The 8,580-nt window shown below is 40.8% G+C and overlaps 1 pseudogene; it reads left to right on the top strand.

Annotated features, from left to right (window-relative positions):
- Window positions 1–2,624: 2,624 nt before the first annotated feature.
- Window positions 2,625–7,088, top strand: LOC102927596 (histidine--tRNA ligase, cytoplasmic-like; annotated as a pseudogene).
- The last annotated feature ends 1,492 nt before the right edge of the window (window positions 7,089–8,580 follow it).

Genomic DNA, 8,580 nt, shown 5'->3' with positions numbered 1-8,580 from the left:
ACAAACAAACAGAAATGTATGAAAAGCAATGGATATAACTCTCTAAGTGACAAATTCTACCAGAGAGGACGTCACAATTATATTATTGCTCAGTGTTATCCTCACTTTTGTTGTTTAACTTGTCTGACATTTAATTAATGAGTACATAAAATTTTGTTATTATTGGTGGTGGTGGTGTGTGCATGTGTGCGTCGGTATATGGGTGTGCATGTGCCCGCGTGTGTACAATGCACATTTGTGGACATAACTTGCATGTGGATTGTCAGAGGATGACTCTGTGGAGTTGGTTATCTTCTTCCACATTAACATGGATTCTGGGAGTGGACCTCAGTTCATCAGGCTTGTGCAATAAACACTAATCACCGAACAATCTCACTGGCCCTGCAAATAGTTATCAGGAAAACAAAATAGTAGAAAGTTGGGATTTTTAGGTGAACTTGGTCATATTCCACATAAGAATCCATTGTGTATACGTACATATATGTGTATGTATATAGGTGTATATATATTATATAGTTGGGGTTAAAGACAGCAATTTGTTTTGGTCTAATAAAAGTCTTCCTTATACATTGTAACAACAGAGATTGAGACTCTCAAAATATCAACAATTCACCTGTTTACAACTGATCTGCCACCAGTTGGTCTCCTCAGCTCATGTATTGGCTTGATTTACCAAATCCGTCTTGCTTAGGAAAGGCTTTAATTAATTAATTAATTTTTATTTTTCAGTGCTAGAAATGCTTGTGTACGCTAGGCAAGCCTTCTACCACTGAACTACTCTGTTAGCTCAGGATGAACACTTTCTAAATCATGCTAAATTAAATGATTTTTAAACTAACAAACAAAAACCGTGTTCATGAATGAGGTACCAGGTATAGTTTCCATATATAGCTACACTGTGCAAATGGGTTAAACAGATTTATTGTTTAAACTTTCATCACTTCTTTATGGTGAAAATATTCTTCCTTTTAGTTCAAAGAGTTCTGAACACACGTAACTATCTGTGGTTGTCATACTATGTACCCCCACACTAGGGCTTCCGATACTCCGTAACGCCAATATAGTCCATTGCTCCACCTTCATCTATCCCCACCTCCCTGCTACCCTCCCCAGGCACTGGTAACCTTCGACACTCAACTTTAATCACATCCTCTCTCTGTGTCTGCCTCTGTCTGTCTGTCTGTCTGTCTGTCTCTCTTTGTGTGTGTCAGGTTGGCTTTGCAATGGCAGTGATCCACTTGCTCAGATTCCCAAGTATTGGGATGATAACCATGTATAACCACATCTAGCTCAGATCAATGTATTTTGTATTCATATGTAAGGTTACTCAGTGCTAGTCTTTCTGGCTTCAGGAGATTTTTTTTTCAAGCCTGACCTCAATTGTATTTTTGAGTACAAATTTTATCGTCAAATAATGTTTAACATTTCTTCAAATTTTCATTTTTTGCTAACATTGTTGTTACCTTATGCCTACCTTTAAAAAATTTCTTTTCTTTTTGGTGATGCAAGTTTAAAGTAATAATTATTCAGACATGATTTGTTGCAAAATTTTTGTTTTAGGCTTTATTTGATGTGTGATTTAAGAGATATTAGCTATACCTTGTTTTTGTTGTTATTGTTGTTATTTCTGTTTTTTCAAGACAGGGTTTCTCTGTGTAGCCCTGGCTGTCCTGGAACTCTCTTTGTAGACCAGGCTGAACTCACAGATATCTGCCTGGCCCTGCTTCCCGAGTGCCATTACCACCTGACCTAGTCATACAATTTTATTTGTATGTGTGAGTGTGTCTGGATTGTGTGTAAAGGCACTATGTGCATACACTGACATGCAATTTTAAACCTAGAATATGCGTAGTCATTGTGAGATTTACTTCTCTACTCATTGGTTATTAGGAGATGGACCTTATACCCAAAACACACCTACCCCCTAGATAGACTCTGACAACAGTTCCCTAACACAGGCACTGTATTTTCTAACAGTTCTCTCCCAGATGTGTGCTTCCTACCATAGACTCTGCATCACCTAAATTAAGACTTTGATACTCTTTTCTTACATACAAGTCAGTCATAAGAATCTAAATACTTTTTAATCTAAGCATTGGCTTATAAATAAGATATAATTAAAATAGTGCTGTTTATATTAGAATAACCATTTTTATAGATAAAATAGCACTGTCCACTGGTTAGTTTTTCTTGGGATTTTCTTCAATGAATATGCTCTTTGAATTATGCTATTAATTCAAAGGCCTACCTTAACACTTTGCTTTGCATGCAGAAAGCCTTTACAATCTTGAAAGGGATGAAGGGCAAGGGAGTTTTACCTTTTCCAAGGGAAAAAAATTGTTTTTTTTAATATTTAGATGAAAAACACAAACAACAAATATATGTAATCTTGATGTTCTGTTAACTCACCCAAATTGTTTGACATTAGTAATGGCAACAAATAGTGACAATTTCTGCACTAAAGTCTCGAATACTCTAAATTGGAAATAGGGAGACCATATTTTCATATTAAGGGAATGTCTTGTGATGCTAGATACCCAAGTCCCTTTATTTTATCTCATAGATTTGTGGATTCATAGAGAATAATGTGCTGGTGTGAGTTTTTCTTCTTGAAATCCCAGATAATGAGTGACTTTTATGAAGTGAAAGGTATCTGACACCCTCTCTTCACTACTTATACTAGGCTTGACCATATAGCTGAGTTATTACTTGAGGACCCCAAGCCCATAACCCAGTTTAATTCAGAGGAAAATATGAATCAGACTGAAATTTAGGGGTAGTCTACAAATAGTTGATAAGAACACCTATAAATTTTCAATGTTACCAAATGTAGGGAAAGGCTGAGAAACTGTCAGCTAGAGAGACATAATAAAATGGAATAAAGTCATCTGATCTTACTTAGGGTTCAGGGATAAAGGAGACATTAGTTAAAAAACGACGTACCAATATTGTCTTGTTGATAGTAACACATGTAATTCATGTGTTCTGCTGATAACTATTTACAGGACCCATGGGATTGTTCACTGGATAGTATTTGCTGTGCAAGCCTGATGACCTGTATCCCATCCCCAGAATCTGAGTTAAGAAAGAAGAGAACAAACCCCACATAGCTGTCCTCTGACATCTGCATACAAACTGTGCCCACAAATGTGCATTGTACACTATTGATGTTGTTTTTGCTCTTTTGGGGGGCCCACCACCCTGCTCCCAAATAAATTGTGCACAGAGGCTTATTCTTAATTATAAATGCCTGGCCTTAGCTTGGCTTGTTTCTTGCCAGCTTTTCTTAACTTAAATTAGTCCATCTACCTTTTGCCTTTGGGCTTTTACCTTTCTCTGTTTTTGTATACCTTTAGTTATTTCTTATTCCGTGTCTGGTTATGTAGCTGGGTGGTTGGCATCCTCCTCTCCTTGTTCTTCTGTTCTTTCTTTCTTCTTCTCCAGATTTCTCCTTCTATTTCTTCTCCTTGCCTGCCAGCCCCACCTATCCTTTCTCCTGCCTCGCCATTGGCCATGCAGTTCTTTATTAGGCCATCAGGTATTTTAGACAAACACAGTAACACAGCTTTACAGAGTTAAACAAATGCAACACAAACAAAAGTAACAAACCTTAAAATAATATTCCCCAAAAGTACACAAACACACAGAGAATAATACATTAGAGCAACACAAGGCACAGCTGGGCCATGATGAAGTCAAGTAGAAGTTTGTGCTCGAAACTCTCAAGGGAACCTACTGATGTAAGGTGTTTTCCCTGGAGGAAACAATGAGATACATGGGAACCCCCTGAATTTTATTCTTACCTTTTGTTGATATATCCTCAAATAAAAATGTTTCATTATATTTTTTTTTAAGAAAGTAAAACAAATATGGAATATTTCAACCTAAAACTTAGCAAAAACAAAGGAAAGAGGAAGGAAGGGAGAGAGAAAGAAGTACATAATTTCTGTCCTACTTGGTAAATTGTCTTTGTATATCTGTATATTATTGTGTAATAAACATTCTAAAAATATTACCATTAAACAAATATGTATGTTTGGTCATTTACGTATCATTAGTCACACACAGAAATCACTTGTGGAAAAATAATTTAGAGGCCTTTAGAAATGACAATGCTGACTGAGTTGGATAAGGTAATCAGAATTAAAGTGGAACTTCTCGATGGACCCACACACGGAGCTATGTGACACTGACTTGTGAGGCCAGTAAGGGCAACAGCTGAGGATTCGTGTTCTCAGTGGCAGCTGATGCCTGTCTAAACCTCCCTCCCCAGTGCTCCTTATGTGTAACTGTACCATTTGCTGTGGTAGTGTTTTTAGATGCTTACCAAAGCTCAGGGGAATGACAGAGGACAGCACAGGCACTGTGGATCACCACATGGTTAAGCCCTGCCACGTGCTAATCCATTTATTTGATTCAGATCGAATACTTACTTGTCTTATGTTTAAGACTCTTGGGCCTAGGAACTGAAACAACCAGCATTCCCTTTCGTTTCCCTGGCTTATACAACAGCCTTGCATACATAGCCACGGACAAGGCAATGGCTGGGGCTTATTATTTATCTCATACATGCTGCTCAGTTGTTTTAAGCCTGGTGTATATTCGAGTATGCACCAAGAATGTAGTATTATTATCAGGTAACAGTGGGTGGATAAATTGGAGTTCATTCCTGTTCTTGTGGGAAACTGACAAGAGCGCTGGGAGAAGATAAAAATGGGGCTCTGAGGGGCTGGAGAGATGGCTCAGAGGTTAAGAGCACTGGCCACTCTTCCAGGAGTCCTGAGTTCAATTCCCAGAAACCACATGGTGGCTCACAACCATCTATAATGAGATCTGATGCCCTCTTCTGGCCTGCATGCATATATGTGGGCAGAATACTGTATACATAATTAATAAAAACTAAAAAAGAAAAAAAATGGGCTCTGATTGCACAGGGTTAGAAAGACTGAATTCTTGTCATTAATAAAGGCAACTATGAGTCCACCGAGGCTGGTTTTGATGGCAATCCGTTCCGGGTAGCAGCCAGGATAGCAGATCACGCTGGGCTGGAGGAGCTTGTGTGACCTCAGGGAGAGCATGTGCAGGGCCTCAAGCAGCAGAGAGCCATTGCCAAGCAGATAGAGAAGGAGGTGGCCAAATTTGTGATACTGGAGGCCCGGGTGGGGCATGATGAAATCACAAGTGTGTGCTCAAAACCCCCAAGTGTATAGGAGATTAAAGTCTATGGAAGATGGCATTTGATGCCGCCACCCACAGCTTCAATGCCATGTTGGACTGATATAACTGTGTCTGAACTAAGGGAGCCCTGATTGGAAAGTGCAGAGATGATGTCAAGCTTATCTGTGACCTGAAGGAACAGCTGCTATCCTTTTCTCATGACCTTACTATCTCTTTTGCTCCATATTTGGCATGAATAAACTGATCAACATTAACCACCACATAGCTAAGGTGTGTTGCTGGGTTAACCCAGCTATGACCCAAAACCATTATGATGAATTCTACCAGTGTAATTTTGACATTGCTAGTCAGTTTGACTCTCTGAGTCCTGATTCAGAGTGCTTAAAGATCATGTGTGAGATCTCCAGTTCACTTCAGAGAGGCAACTTCCTGGTCAAGGCAAATGATCTGTGCATCCTGGGTGAAATGTATGCCATCTGTGGTGTTCCTGATAGCAAGTTCCGTACCATCTGCTCCTCGGTGGACAAGCTGGATAAGGTATCCTAGGAGGACAGGAAGTGTGACATGGTGTAAGAGAACGACTTGTACCCGAAGCAGCTGACATCTTTGGGGACTATGTTTGGCAAAGTGGTTGGGTACTCTGCTCTAGGATCCTAAACTGTCCCCAAACAAGCATGTATTCAAGGGCTTGGAAGATCTAAAGCTGTTATTTGAGTACCTCACCCTGTGTGTGGTACTGATCACCAAATCTCCTTTTAACCTGTGCCTTGCTTGAGGGTTGAACTACATACTATACTGGGTTCCTCTATGAAGCAGTGCTACCACAAAGCCCAACCCAGGCATGGAAAGGACCTTTAAGTGTGGACCGTATGACAGTATACTTGCTGGAGTATGTAACAACGGGCCAGCAGGCATGTTTGGCCCCAAAGAAGGCAAGATGCCATGTGCAGGGCTCAGCTTTGGAACAGAGGTGGTCTTCTCCATTGTTGAGAAAAGATTAGAAGTTTTGGAGGAAATGATAAGGACCGCAGAGACACAAGTGCTTCTGGCATCTACGCAGAAATGGCAGGAAGAGAGATTGAAGCTTTTCTCAGAGCTGTGGGATGCTGGGGAAAGGACCAAGAAGATGCCATAACAGGCTGCTCAGTCTTCTCTCAGAGATCAGGCCTCAATTTCAGTTTCCTGCGACTTGAGCAAGCAGTTTCTGGGAGGCCTGTGAACAAAAGACATGGTCCTTGCAGTAGCTTCCTTTCTGCATGTACTCTGACTGCTCAAAGGTTCAACCAGTTGTTCACTGTCTGGGACCCCTCACCAACTTAGAGCTACATGCATGGGTCAATGTGAATGTGCTAGGCCAGTTAGCCTCCATGGCAGCTCAAGGAGAAAGCCTGGGACTTGCCCAGGCCTGCCCCCAAATTATAACTGTAACCCCCAACCAGTAAATTCAAAGGTTACATACCCTCACCCAATCATATAATGCCAAGGCTTGTACCACCCTGCTTGCAGTTTTTCCCTTTAAAAACCCCTCACCCTGAAAGTTCAGGGCCGTCCTCCTCCACCTGCTGTGTCGAGTGTTGGACACAGACCAAGCCTGGGCTTGCTTGTTATCAATAACCCCCTGTGTGTTTTGCATTGGATACTGGCTCTGTGGTGTTCTTGCTCAGGGGTCTTGAGACACGGGCCCAATACAGGGTGGTCTTCTCTACAAGAAGAACCCAAAGTTACCGAACCAGCAGTGGCACTTTGAGGAAGCAGGTATTCCACTTGTGGCCATTGCCGGCGAGCAGGGGCTCAAGGATGGTGTTGGTGTCATGAAGCTCAGTTCAATGACTAGTAGGGAAGAGGTGCACATGCAAAGAAGAAAGAGACCTGTGGAGGAGATGGGAAGTAGAATAAGTCAGCGCCCCTGAATCTGCTGAGCTGAGCGAACTAACAGAGGAAAAAGGACTGGTGTTATTTTGGGATAAAACAAAACTGCATATGTACTTAAATAGTTTGCATCTCCCTGTCCTAGCCAAAGACTGAGGGATGGTCAGAACAGAGGATTTTTGTTATTATTACCTTATTGTTTGTAACCACTGGCGATGATGATGATGATGATGATGATGATGATGATGATGGCTAGGTGTCACACTTTCTCTGTGGGAGGCAGTGGAGTGTAGGTGGGTTAATCAAGTCTCTGCCTCTTGAGCTCCTGGGATGGACCTAAGATGGCCTCATTGAAGAGTCACACACTAAATGGAACAGATGACTCCCTACAGCCTATCATCAAAAGTCCCGGAATTGGGCTGACAATCAGAGGAAGAATGGAGGGGAAGGATTCTAGGCAAAACAAGAAAGAAATTTACACTACGCCTTACAGAGACTCATGTGCAATGATTGTGGCTAGTATCAGGAAACATAAAGCCAATTAAGAAAATAGCTTTAAAATGTTAGGGTAAGATGGCAAATTGAAGTAGCTGTACCAGTTGTCCTTTCTGAAGGCTGGGAGAGAGGGGGCAGGTGTTAAAACTTCAGCACTCATCTTGGCTAGGTATGTATCCTCAGAGCAAAGCAGGAATCCCATATATCCAGCAGATTGGAAGGCCAAGTACAGTAACAGCAATTTTTAAAAAAATATTTTTGAGATATCAAAGTGAATAATGGATTTTTACCTGTGGTTAGCACGCTCCTGTGAGGAAAGAGGAGTCAGTAAATGGATTCCCACTTTGTAATGAAAACATTGGAGAGGAGAGACACTGACTAGCTCAGTATCAGAAATTCGTTTTATAATTTTTTCTTCTCTCAATCATTCACTCAAGTACCCAGACTTGTATGCATGTAAACTCATGGGAATACTTCCTCAGAGCACAGATTTTATAACTTTCTTCAAGAGTGAGGTTATTAAAAGAGTAAAGTCTAGTCTTCTTGAGATAGGACTGTATAGCAGTCTAAACTTTCTGGGAGAAAAGGTATTGGGCTAATGAAATACTCAGTGTAGTGGTTTGAGTGAGAAATGATTTGGGTATTAGAACACTGGGTCCAGTTTATTTCCTTGTTTGATCTGTCTGCAAATCACAATCCCCATTTGGATGAAATGTACATGGAAATCACGTCGTCTTATTGACTTTTCCCCTTAAATTGAGTAGAATTCATGATTCTGAACATCCCAAGCTCTACAGAGCAAAATTTGTTAAATCACACACTATTCCAACCTCAATTTGTCTCCTCAGGAATCAGACCACATTTGTGATTGATCCAGATAATGATTATGTAGTTCACACAACCCCAGCTCACAGCCACAGCAGGTTCTGAAGGCTTGAATTGTTCCATATTAGAGTATTGGCTTGGGAGAGCTGGCTTGCGATTAGCTGGCTGTGTGATGGCTGGCATTATTTTTAGCTTCAAAAAGGCATAAATATA

The sequence above is a fragment of the Peromyscus maniculatus genome, chromosome 13 (genome assembly GCF_049852395.1).
Source record: "Peromyscus maniculatus bairdii isolate BWxNUB_F1_BW_parent chromosome 13, HU_Pman_BW_mat_3.1, whole genome shotgun sequence".
NCBI classification, from domain to species: Eukaryota; Metazoa; Chordata; class Mammalia; order Rodentia; family Cricetidae; genus Peromyscus; species Peromyscus maniculatus.
This window is presented reverse-complemented; position numbering and strand designations above follow the sequence as displayed.